Source organism: Corvus moneduloides, chromosome 7 (assembly GCF_009650955.1).
Source record: "Corvus moneduloides isolate bCorMon1 chromosome 7, bCorMon1.pri, whole genome shotgun sequence".
NCBI lineage: Eukaryota > Metazoa > Chordata > Aves > Passeriformes > Corvidae > Corvus > Corvus moneduloides.
The window spans coordinates 36,235,904-36,249,268 of NC_045482.1; the positions used below are offsets into that span (position 1 = coordinate 36,235,904).

The following is a 13,365-nucleotide window of genomic DNA, read 5'->3' on the forward strand; positions in this document are numbered from 1 at the left end:
ACACACATTTAAAAGGAAAAAATATTGTAATCAAACAAGATGATACAGAGCAATACCAAGGGAAAATAATTCCTTTCGTCTCCTAGTCCTGACTAGTGCACTTCATCACCAAGCCAATAATCCTCTATCACTTGGAGAGCAGATTCCAAAGGCCTGTGCCATGCAGTATTTTCAGTGTAGCTGGTGAAGATCAAACAGTGAGAGCACAGAGCCTGCACCTCACTTTGGGAGCAGGGACCCTGCCTAGCTGGGCTGCTCTGCTGCCATGTGGAAGGTCACACCCCTCCTGTCATACACCGACTGCTCACCCCAGCCCTGGCTGTTAAGGCTGTGCCAGAGGCAAGGAAAGGGATGGAAAGACATGTGGTGGAAAGATGTTGCACTCTAGCCTTCCTTGGCTTGCAGATGGCAAACTCCAAACTAGTACAGGCTAGCCAGAGCGACCAAAGACTGTTCTTGCATCCTTTCAAAGCTGACCTTTAGGCACAGAGTTAGTGCTAATTGCTTGAACCCTGCTGAGGTCTGAGGAGGTAGGTACAGCACTGAGTTATGGACCTCTGCTCTGCTCTTGGCTCTGCCACTTGCTCCTCGTGACTGCAAGTCACATCTTCAGTGTGACACTTTCTTTAGTTATCTCACACTTTTGGATCTTTAGTGGTGAATAACTAAAAGTGAGTGTGCCACTCAAATGAGTGAGTGAGCAGGCAAAGGACTCATCTGTAAGGCAAGGGGCCATTTCCAAACTATGGCATGAAGATCATAGGATTATTAAGGCTGGAAGAGACCTCTAAGATCATTGAGCCTCAAAATTAACGCAGCACCACCGTGCTCACCACTAAGCCATATCCCCTTGCACTACATCCACACACCTTTGGAACACTTCCAAGGATGGTGATTCCACCATCTCCCTGAGCAGCCTGTTCCAATGCCTGACCAATCACTTTCTGGACCTCATGCTACTGCCCGTGCTCCAGTCACAATTGAGGGCTTTCCTGTGCCTTGCTTTCCAGCTGACTCTTCTGAGAGGAAGGCGAAAGTCTTGGGCTGTGTCACCTCCCCCAGCAGCAGAGATTGGCACAGCACATTGGCCATGCTGCTTTGTCGTGGTCTGCGCCTGCTGTAATGATGAGGGTGGGCTGGGAGCCCCACTCACCGTGGCCTTTCCAGACTCTTGATGCTCTGGAGTTCAGGCTGTGTGGGAGTCTTGCCTGATCTGGTAGGTATGTAGTCAACATAATGTTCCAGTAAAGCTTACACACTTGAAACAAAACTGCTTTGTGCTGGAAACAGGCGAGTTCAAGCAGTTGGGAGCCTCCAGCACTCTTGTACCGCATATTTCTTATTTACAACCCTGGTGTTTTCTCTCCTTGTTAACTTGGACAGGGCTTGGAGCAACCTGGTGTAGTGCAACGTGTCCCTGCCCATGGCAGGGGCTGGGAAGGAGGCAATCTTTGAGGTCACTTCCAACCCTTTCTGGGATTCTGTGATTCCATGAACTTGAGCTTCTCACCTACTGCACACCGTGCAGAGACTGTCACCAGGTATCCCTTCCCTGGCACTGACTGAGGTGCTGGTTAGACCACACAGTTCCTTAGGATGATACAGACAGTCTGGTCTCCGGAGAAACTCTCCAGAACTACTCACCTAGCTTGACTCTATGCCTTGACACATCTGTGAGTCAGCACAGTGGTGATACATTCAGCCAGATGCTTCCCAAGAAGAGTTGTCCCAACCCAGAGGTTTTGGTAGTCATCTCTGACATAGACCTTAGCCAGCTTTCTGTAGGGCAGTCCCGTGGAGGTTGTGAATGAGCCAGGATGAAGCACTTGCTTTTACACTGGCTCCTTCACTGCTAATGCTTATTGTGTCTGGGATGTCTCAGGCCATGGTGATTTCATGTTGTCATTTCCATAGTCAGACAGTGTTTGCATCTAAGCACGCTGCCCCTCCAACTGTTTGCAAGGATGTGGGTGTCTGGTGTTCCCTCTATCAGCCCCTTGCACCTTAGGTTCGCAGCCAAGCCAGTCATCCTTATTAATAGAAGGCTGGATTTCTGTGGTGAGACGTTGAGGTTGGTGTCACAGGGTGCAGCTCGGCGATAAGGACGTGCATCTGCTGCCTTGGAGGACTGGCTGTGAAAGCTCCAACCAAGCCCAGCCTGGACATGTGAAAATGTCCCTGCAGAACTCACCCTTCCAGGCTCCTCCCAGGTCAAGGGCTGCATCTGGCTCAAGAGGGCAGGTTGGTGTGGAAGGCTCTCAGTGCTGCAGCTGTCCGGGGTTGGCCAGGAGCAAGGCAAGGTGGGCACGTGTCTTAAGGTGCACGAGTCTCCTTTTAAGCACCCAACAGTGTCCTGGCCAGCCCCACTATCTCCTGCCAGCTCTGGAGATAAGCCCACAGCAGGTCAGACCCAGGGATCATTGTGCCCCATCTCTGGCCACAGTGCCTGGGGAGATGCAGAGGAGCAGGGGATGCAGATTGTGACTTTTCCCAGTCCTACCCACTTTCAGCAACTGTTTCCTCGTGTGTTTGGTGTGGTGTCAGCCTTACAGCCTCGAAGTGTCCTTGAAGCCATTTAGCAGAGATGTCTCCACGGAGCAGACAAGGGTTGGCCTTGTGCTGTCCTTGTGTTTTGTTCTTCAGATGGACTGAAGTATTTGAGTTTAATATTTCATGATGCTGGTGGGGAAAGAGAAGGAAAAAAACCCCACAACCAACCCTACAGAACAGTTCCTGTGTCAGGACTGTCTCTAACCAGTGCAGGGGGAATCATTATTGCTGGACCATTTATTATCTTGTTTTCAGAGGCCTTTCTAAAACTACCCATGAGGATAAATAATTGTATCAACAGCTAAAATTGCTAACACACCATTAATAAATATGAATAATCTTATCAAAGGTTAAAATTATTAACAGTTGGGGTTTTTTTGCTGTTGTTTTTCTTAGCTTTTTGCCTCCCTCCTGGTTGCAGGGCGACCATCCCAGCCGGAAACCTCTGCTTTTAAAGAAGGGCTTGCTGAGGCGAAAGGAGTGGGTTTCCTAAGCCACGGGATCAAAGCAAAACCTCCCAGCCCGGCCAGCACACAGGTTTCCTCCCTCTCCCAGGTTCCCAGCACGTGTCCGGGCTGGGTGTCCAACTCAGCCACCCCCATGGATGCCATGAGTGCTCTCAGATACTTCAGGATCACCTTTTTATTATTTTTTTTTGTAATTTAAAAATAATTTGGTGGCTCTCCAGCTGAGTTATCTGCTGTTGCTGCAGAATATGCTGTGTGTCGGACTCCCACAGCCCAAAGCCTCTGTTTCCTTTCTGCCAGTACCTTGGTATCTGCCTTGCCCAGGAGCCTGCTGATGAAGATTTCCTGTTTGTTTTGAGTCACTGCTGGAGTGATAAATATACTTCGTCTCTCTCCTCCAAGAGGAAAGAAACCAGCTGCCCCGAACTAAAGGGAAAAATATGTCGAAATTCCACCAAAGGGCCTTGTTATCACGAGGCTTCCCTGGTAGGATGAAGCAGGGTAACATGAGCTACGACAAAGGCGCGATTTCCTTATTCAAAATGTTCCCTTTTGCCTTTCATCATCTGCCTTCGCTCCATAACTTTAAAACAGGTTAGGAATAAATAAATAAATTCAACCCCCCCCATAAACTTACACAGTGGAGTAATGCTTGGCTGGATAAACAAACAATTATACTTGTGGTTTCTTGATCTGACCACAAGCTTTAAATGCTGTATTTTTGCATGAACCTATAATGCTTCTGGATAAACAATTGTGTTTATATTGTCAGGGGTATCCAACGTGGTGTTGTGTAATTTCTATGTGTGATTACTGGGATATAGGATAAATTCCAAGAGAAAGGAAAGGAAGATTAGATTATTAAGTCATTTTTAATAAAAACAGCATAGTTTGGAATCACTTATAGCTTAATTTGTAATTTTAAAAGAATGCAGTGCTGGCTTTTAAGTTTCTACAATTATCTTTTCATCTCTTTTTATGCTTTTCTTTACTAGAGATGGGGCCCAACCCAAAACCCCTTGGATCTAAACCCAAGATCCAGGTTCAGATCTGAGTTCAGAGCTCCAACCTCATTCCCAAAGAAGCAGAGTCAGACCAGCAAGCTCCTGCTCAGGCTGCATTTGAATTTTGCAGCCCATGTTCAGGAGTGTTGGATTCTCAGGAGCCTTGTGGGGCAAGTGGTGGTGGCCTTGGGGTGCCTCCAGCCCTGCAGAGCACTGAGGTGGGGTGGCAGGGGTCACAGAAGTGCTGTAGGTCAGTGATGTAAAAAAATGCTCATTAAAAATATCTTGGGGGCAGCTTTGGTCTGGTCCAAACCTACCCAAGGCGAACACAACCTCTTGCCACAGCTTAGAGGAACGTGCGCATCCAAAGAGGATTTGGGGGTTTTTTGGATGAAAATTTTTCTAAATGTACTGGTTTCAGCCTCATAAAAAAGACACAGGGCTAAGTTTTGCTTTTGATAGGTGTTTGAACTGCTTCTTATGGGGAAAAAGAAGTGGTTTTTCTCCAGTTTTTCTGCAGTTTTTGCTATATTTCTCCTTTTTTTTCATGTAAACGCCTTAAGCATTGCCAAACAATATGTGCTTTTCTCTACTCACCAGCACGTTCCCACTCCAACAGGCTAACCCAGCTCTCCTTTATATCACTGAGTGAAATCACATGGAACAAAAATAATTATATTTAAGCAGTTTGAAGTGTACTTTTTTTCCCGTGGTTTACCTTTACCATCTCCTAGTAAAATATAATTTCTTCTTTCACAGCAGATGAAAAAAGACCATTATAACTTTAAAGCATGAGATTATAAAAGACTGCAGCTAGTTTAGCTCTCACAGTTAGAAGTTAATTCTAAGTCACTGGAATTGAAAACATCAGTTTGCAACATTTACTGGCTTGCTATAAAAATGTATTCCCCTGTGTTATGTTAAACATGAGAAACTACACCTCGGTGTGTCCATTATTTATATATTTATTCATATCTTGCTGCTTCTGATTCAGCTGTGTAACTATATGCAAAACAGATAATTACTGGGGAACAGAATAATTTGTATTTTGAGGGGAATAAATACCCTGAAGGATTTGCTTTTGGGGAAAGAACACACTGCAAAGAAATTACATAGATTTTTGAAACAGATATGAAAACAAAATGAAACAAACAAAACAAAAAGGTGAGGAAATACGGGCCCAGCAGCTTTGACACTAGCGTGTTTGTGGTGGGGGAAGAAATTTTCCTTTCTCAGCGCCCAAATCCGGCTTGGAAAATTGAACGTGAGGCATGGTTATGTGTAAAACAGGGTTTAATGGCAACTCTACCCAAATACCAGAATGATGCTGAGGGGCTGGCTGATCTTCATGGAGTGGTGAGATTGGAACCAACACATTCTTCTCTGTGGAAAAGTGCTGCTTAAGAAATACCTGCACCAAACTTGCCTCACACACTGCAATTATTTTAAGGACAATGCTATTTTCCTTTCTCTTTTCAGCCCATGGGGTCCCTCTTGTTCACTGCCCTGTGGTGTTGGCGGCGGCAGGGAGCGGTCCTGTATGGGCTTCCACACAGGTAAGCACTGCAGACCTCTCTCCTCCAGCTTTTTTCTCTGATTTAGCACTAGACAGTGGAAGAGAGATGCTGAAGACATTAATTTCAACATTTCCAGTAACAGAATTACTACTGGAAACGTGGCTGAATAACGGCATCACTTCTCGTCTCCCTTTGATTTATTCAGCGCCAACTTTTGCCTGTTCCGTTTCTGTTTGCAGGCATTCTGGTGGGAAATAAGAGTTTCCCAAACTTTCCTGCAGTAAGGGTTTTATACGCAAGTCCATGCCAAAAATGGTTGTCTGGTCATCTTAAAACTGCTCAGACAGCTTTGAAACCTGGGTGGTGCAGAGGGATATGAAAGCTGCTCTGGGGAGCAGATGGACCTCCAAAGGGTCCATCATCAAGGCCAAGGACAGGGCTTGGAGCAACCTGGTCTAATGGAAGGTGTCCCTGCCCATGGCAGGGGGTGGAATAATATGGTTTTTAAGGTCTTTTCCAATTAAAATCATGCTGGGATTTTATGATTCTGTGATCGTTCAACATCCTGATGCTGCCTCCGAGCATCTCCCGGCACCCAAATGAGCAGTTCATGTTTGGCTGTGGAAGGGAAATGTCTCACACACATGGGGTAAGTACACACTGCAGTTGGCTGTTTACCTCAGGTGTTTGGAAGGTCTTTTTGCTGTAGTTGTGTCCTGGTCTCTGGCACAGGCATCCCACAACACCTTGGAGAGGCTGCACCCTGGACATCGAGGAGTGAGGGGGGCAGAGTGACATGGCTCGGGCCACATGAGGAATCTGTGGCAGGATGTGGGGTGACCCCCAATTTTCAAATTCCTTGTCTAGAACAGGAAGATGGTTTCTGAGTTTGTCTGCCTCATGGGACTGTGCCTTTCCACCAAGAAAAAAAAGTTTAACATGAAGACACTCTGCAGACAAATATAGTCATGGGTAGCAGCGCACGAAAAGCAGTTTAACACAGTGTTAAAGAAAATCAAAGTGAAAAATCTCGGTCTTAAAATTGCAGCCTTAACACTTCCACCAGGACTGATCATAAGTTTTTCTTTTCTTTTTTTTTTTTCCTCTTTCCTTTTGGTGGAGAAGTTTTCGAAGGTATTTTTCAAACTTTCCAGTTTAGCAATGTGTTGGCTCAAATTGAAAAGAGAACTAGGCACTGGGTCACAGGCAGAATTAGGTTTGTGCTAGTGGTGGGGGCAGGTTGCTGACACAGCTACAATCAGACAAAACATTCAAAACTTCTGGCTTTGTACTTCTCAAATGCCTCTTTTAGAAAATCGCTTAAGTTGTTATTAACATCCACCACCCACCTTCCCTTTCTGGTCCTGACATTGTGTAATAATAGATAATGTTGACATATGTTCCCTGCTGGTCAGAAATACTATACTTCTGTGAAAGGTAACATTTTCAAGCAATGACAAAATGTATTTTACTTGGACAGAACATTAGTTATTGGACTAATCTCCCAATGTGGGATGTGGGGTAAAAGTTTTAACATTTTAGTTGTGGGAGAAAGTTTGTTGGGACAGTAAAAGCATCAGTATGGGGTGTGTTTAGTTTTCTCCATTTCTAGAGGTACTGGCCTGGTATCAAACTCTTGCGTCCGTAGGAATTTAAAAGAAACATTTGCAGTATGTATGAGGAACAGCTGTCTGTGTACTCCCAGCAACTTTTCAAAATGACTATTTGGACATTTTTTTCCTTGGAAGGATTAGAGAATAAGGAGTATGTGTGTGTGTGTGTGTCCCATGAGCTCCGAATAATTCTTTATTTTACTGGATCAATTTTGAAATCTTGAGTAATTGCTAAAAGAGCTGCATTTTTGTTTCTATTTCCCACTAAACAAAGCTGTCTGAAAATAGAAAAAGAGGAAGAGACAGCAAAATCTTCCAAACAAATATGTTGTGAAAAAACTACTTCTGAAAGTAATCTAGGGTGAGATTCTATAAAAACCTGTCTGCTTTGCATGTTACCCAGCTCAGCACAAGACTGCACAAGCCTGGGGAAATCGGGTTTTACTTTAGGTCTTGCATGGGTCTCTGTGCTGGGGAAGCTGGAAATCGGCTCCTTTATTGAATCTGGTCTTTTTACGTGCTACAACTGGATCCAGAAATAATCGCGGGGGGTCCTGTCATGTGGCAGATAAACATCTCTGGCAGTGGGCTCCCTAAGATTCTTTTTTTTGTAGGGCTGATCAGAAATGTGGCTTTCGCTGCAAAATCAGGGAAGTTTTAGGGAACAGCCCTCTGTCCAGAATCTGCCCGCCGCCTCCCAGGCTCTGACACACCAGTCTGCGGGGAGCAGGAGCTTTAACCTGCTCAGCCCGCGCCCCAAGCCGTGAGCCGTGGCCCTGGGGACATCCCGGGGCCTCCCAGCGAACCCTTCCCGTGTGGGAAGCAAGCTGCTGCCCTGTGGGTCTGGGATGGGGTCTCCCAAGGAGCAGGGCAGCCAGGAGCTCCCCCGCCAGCTCCCCATCCATCTTCCTTCACCCATCAGGAGCATCCTGTTTGTTTTCAAACTCTCCCTGCGTGTCTGTCGGGCTGCCTTGGGTTGGCTCTGTTCTCAGTTACACCCATTGATGTCAGTGGGGTTGCGTTGGTGGAATCAGGAGAAAAATTTGGCTCCTCATCGTTTTATTCCCCCTCTCCTCTTTCCATTTTTTTATTTTTTGACACTGCTGAGGTTGAGCCCAGCCCGCTGCCTGGCTCGTCCCGGGCTCCTGCCGCCGCTGGGGTGAGAGCTTCTCCTCTGCAGCTCCTGCTGCTTGGCACGGCTTCGCTGCTTCGGATCCAATCTCGGCTCAAAACATATCTGTTCTGCTTTCTGCTTCCTCCCTCCCTCTCTGCTCGCTGTAAAGCATTTTATTATCCAGACTTTATGGAAGGCTCTGTACAAAATGAAGTTGTGAGGTTATTTGTTTTGTTGCAGCTGATCCAATAGTATAAGCTACTTCCCTCCTTTTAATCTTCCCCTCTTTAGATAGCACATAGGCTTTTATGTCCATTAATTGTCAGAAATAAATGCTTCTTTAGCTATTACTTCCTGAAACAGAGCAGCGATCTCCCTTACACACAGCTGTTTATATTATGCATAGCACAGCCCTGTCATAAGAATACATCATAAGTTTTGTGAGACCTTGCCCTTGCATTTAGAATAATTTCCAGTTTAACTTCCCTTTTTCCAAAGTATCCAGTGGGCTACTGAGCATCAATGCCTGCTGCCCCTCGGCTGACACGGTTCAGGAACAATCCCTGCAGAAGCCAGCAGGCACGAGAAGAAATGGAAGAGTGATAGCATACAGTGAGTAAGGTTAGTGGAGTTTCACGTTGCTGGTTTAGGACCTAATCATTATTAATTATTCACTTAATAGTAGAGACTTCATGTCCCAGCTGAGAGTAAGACCAAATGGTGCCATATGTAGTGCATACACCTATTAAGTCATCGTCCCTTTATCAAACAATTTACGGTCTAAATAGACAAGACAGAGAAAAGATGGGAGATGAACAAAGAGGTGTCAGCACTGGAGACAGGAAATTGGAGGAACAGGGGCATTAGGGATAGGGAGGGAAATGAAGGCCAGAGTGTAATTTCTGGAGATAATCAGAGAAAGACCCACAACTGGGGTAAAAGCAGAGACCCACTCCTCTGGAAACCCACTGTGACAGCTGAAAATGGTCCTGCTCGTCCCCACTGCCCGCAGGGCTCAGCAGGAAGGAGGAGGTGGTGGAGATGCTCGTTACCCACTGCCACCAACATAACCTGAGCTCCGTCACTGCTGACAGAGCACCCCTCTGAACAACCCAGAGGGTATTTCTGAGCAGGGCTGGGGGATGTTCCCTGCAGCCTCTTCTGCGGGATGGTGACAAGGAGTGCACAAGGTTGGTGCTACCATTCTAGGTAACACGTCTGGAATGAGACATCCCCTTAGCCTTAGGGGCTGCTTCTCTCCTGGTACCTTTCCCAGGCCCCTTGCCGTGTGAGCACCACCAGCCCACGCTCTCACACTCACTCACATCTACTTACTCCTACTTACACAATTTAATTTGCACCACCTTACAAATCGCCTCTGGATTTGGCCCCCAGTTCAGTTCACCTCTACCAAACAGACCAATGCGCTTGCCTACAAATGGTCTGACCGCTCGGGTTTGTCCCTTTGAGGGGGCTGCTTTGATTTGTGTCTGGTTTTAAGCTCAGCTCTGTGCAGCAGCAAAGAGCTGACAACTTTCTAAAGTTTCTTAAATTCTCAGAACGCTCTACAAATGGTAACTCTCTGGCAACAAAGCATTTAGGACACTTTGCTTATGTCTTCATGAATAACGTTCGGAAAGGGTTGTGACATACTTGTACCATTATTTTGTATGGCAATTGAAGAAAAAAAAATCTTGGAAGGATGTTTGTTTTTATTTTTCTTCTTCTGACCACTCTGTTTGGAAGAACTGCCAAGTTTGACTCTAAACTTGCAAGTACACTAACTTTTTTTCTTTGAAACTTGGGTCTATAATGTCTGAAGCAGCTTTTTGGTTGAAAGCAATTGTTACGTTCCTGACTCTTGTGATCAATCGAAATCAATTTCATACAGAAGGTTAACAGAGAAAGTCCAAACAAATGAATCCATGTGCATTTATCTGACAGTATTTCATATACAAATAACGAAAGCAGTACATTATCAATTCTCCGTAGTAAGAAGTATTCTTCATGTTTTTGTAAAAAGTACTTAAGAGCTGACTTTGAAGAAAGACTTTGAAAACTTGCCAAACCTTCTTTGTATTTTGAAAGTCCACATCAAGAACATAGTAAATAGTCATTGAGCTTAGGAAAAAGGAAACTATTAGCATTGTTTTCTTTGAAAGATAAAAAGAAAAATGCAGTGCAAAACTTCATAATCTCTGAAATGTGTATTTGTTATTTGAATCAATTTAAAACAATTGTCACTATTAAGTTCATGTTAGCCTGCCTACTGAACTGTATAAAATGGTTCTGTATCTGCTGGTTTCATGTATATGGGTTCCCCCCTTTCCTCATCTCCTTCTAGTTTTATAGGCTTAAGCATTTCCATTTAACTGCAGAGTTAGAATTTATATGAAGGCTCTGCTTAAAGAAACCAACTTCAGCTCCCCAACCCTCCTCAGGATTTTTAAACCAATTTTCATTCCTCTAATGTAAAAAAGGATATTTATCCTTGATTTCTATAAAGCAATATTTCCTCAGCTTTTCCCTTTCTGGGGCCCCACTGCCATCATGCAGCAGTTCTTTGTAATGTGTTCAGATTAAATATCCTCTTTTATTTTTTTGTTTTTGTTTTTATTTTCAGAAGTAAATAGCTCCTGAGCCAGGCTTTCTCTTATTGTTAGTGTGATTTGGTGCAGCATCATTTTAAAATTGCTGCTTGTCACCAGGAAACATGAGATCAGGTGGTTTCCATAGGTTGAAAGAAAAGAAGAGGATCATGTCAGAGCAAGCTTAACCATGTATGGGGATGGGAGAATGTGCAGACCCACACAATATTCCAGCTTTGAACAGGTACATCACACACTTGCACCAAACTCGAGAACCTTGGTATTATTTAATGATGTGTAATCAAGGAGCCAACTTGCCTTTTACTACCACTAATGCAGGTTGTACTTATGCATATATTAATTGCGAAGCCATTAAGCTGTCCCAAGTGTGAGGTAGTGCTATGAGGAAATGCCTGTTCACTTCATCTTTAGTAAGTTCAGTACACGTTGGGCTGAAAGGGGATCTAAGCCATGTGTAACCTGCGAGAAACAGAAGTGGAAGTTGGTACGTGGAGAAACATATGTGTGCCACGTAGAGATGGGAGATTTCCCCCTGTTTGCCATAGGAGTGGCTGTAGGTTATAAAAGAGACACAGCAGAGACCTTGCAGGGCTGCGTGGGCATATTGGGGTGTTTGGTGGACAGCTACAAACGCTGACCTTTTAAGAGGGATCGTGTCTTTATATAGAAAACGTATATTTGTGGATGAGATAAAGGTAGGATTACAGTAAGGATTTTTTTGGCAGGAGTTTCCGTGATTGTATTTCTTAAGAAGATAGTTGATGGATTAAACGATCATCTGAGATTTTCGGAGTTTGTAAAGACTTTCAGATTTACCAATTCATCATCTCTTGTCTCCATCTAATTATTACAAATCTGTTGCCTCTAAATATTTGTTGCTGCTGGATATTGACTCATGTCCTGCCCTAGCTTTGTTCAAAGTATCTATCCCATTTTACAGTAAACAATCAAGAAAACATAAAATAGATTAAACTGTGATAAATGCCAAATGCAGGAAAATATCCTACTGAAAACTATGAGAATTCTTCATGCTTCTCTGCCTCCATTTTTTTAATTGATAAAATGAATCTATTCACATTCACTTCTCCTATGACTTTTTTTTTTTTGGTAGCAAACAGTCTAAGCCTGGACCTGCTGATGGCTTGTTCATGTCCTTTCTCCTTGTAGGGAGATGATGACTGAAATTTGGGAGGAGGTTTTGTTCTGGTCCTGCACAGGACACCCCCAATAATCCCACCCAATGCAACGGAGAGCATTATCGAAAGGTAGGAGAAAAATTTTAGAGGTTTTATTTTTCTATTGACCAGCATCAAGCAGCAGATGAAGACGAATGTCACATTTATCCTTGTGCCTAGAAGAGCAATACAAATGACTATTCAGCATTTCAGTTATCATTATTTTTTTTCCTTCATGCTCAAAGGGTCTTTTTTAAGAGCCTTTCCCATGCTCTCATTTGGATTGTGACTCTAGGATTTATTTGATAGCTGATTAAATGCTTTGTGTTTTGTTGGTATGGACTCAGTGATATTTAGCAAGCAGCACGTAGCTTAAAAGACAAAGATTTTGAATTTTCTGGGTATTTGACTGATTTCAATGAGGATAGGTCTTCATCACGACTCTGTTAGTATTGCCACGGCTTCACAAGCTGGATAGGAGCAGTTTGAATGTTCATACAAAGCAATAAAAAAAAAAATTACTCACTTTTTTTTAGCAATGGTATTTGTCCATTTCTGCATTCCTGGAAAAAAAAAGGCTATAAGTAGCTCTTTTAGGAATGACTTTTGGTCTAGTTGTTATTTAGTGATAACATCAAATGCTTTTTATTTTTCCAAAATGCAAAATTAATGCTGCATTATTCTACTAGTGCTATTCCTGCAACGAAACAGAATCTCATCAAATCAAACTTTTTGGTCAGGAAGATTAAAGGAGAAGGCAGAGGGACAAACTTTCCTGTGAGTGTTGAGTTAGATGATCCATTGGCCTCAAAGAAATTGGGATTTACACTAGAGTAATCAAACCCAGAACTTCTCACGTGGATTTTCTATAGATTTTTGTTAATTCTTAAAATGTGGAATGATAATAATCCTCCTGTTCCTAAGGATTCTCTATCTACAATCCCTGTGGCGGTCATGTTACACTGGACTGAAGAGGTGTGGCTTGCATTGCCCATGTGGAAGTTCTAGGATAACTGCAGCTGGAATGAGCAGAGACACGCTCATTAATATATAAACTACTGTAACTATGCCTTGCGCTTCCTAGAAATTTCCTGCCTGCATCTTTAAGGAGAAGCCCAAGTTATTCAGCAAAAATATCTTTGTCAGTGCTTTGCTTTGGTTTGCAGTTGCAAAAATGTGCTTTTTCAAAATTCAGTGTATCAGTGCAGAAGAAACCTGTTGGTGCTCCATGTCTTTGGAAAAAGGGGTTGTGTCTAAGTCATTGGTGGGGTGTTACTGCATCCAGCCACCATCCTGGGCATCCACCAAATTTTGGT

At 43.8% G+C, this 13,365-nt stretch overlaps 1 long non-coding RNA gene across 1 annotated transcript in view; it reads left to right on the top strand.

Moving 5' to 3' along the window:
• Nucleotides 1-11,761: 11,761 nt before the first annotated feature.
• Nucleotides 11,762-13,365, top strand: part of LOC116446904 — a 70,733-nt gene continuing 69,129 nt past the window's right edge. Inside the window, exon 1 of the long non-coding RNA XR_004241430.1 lies at nt 11,762-12,139. This is a non-coding gene — a long non-coding RNA (uncharacterized LOC116446904). The remainder of the gene's footprint in view (nt 12,140-13,365) is intronic.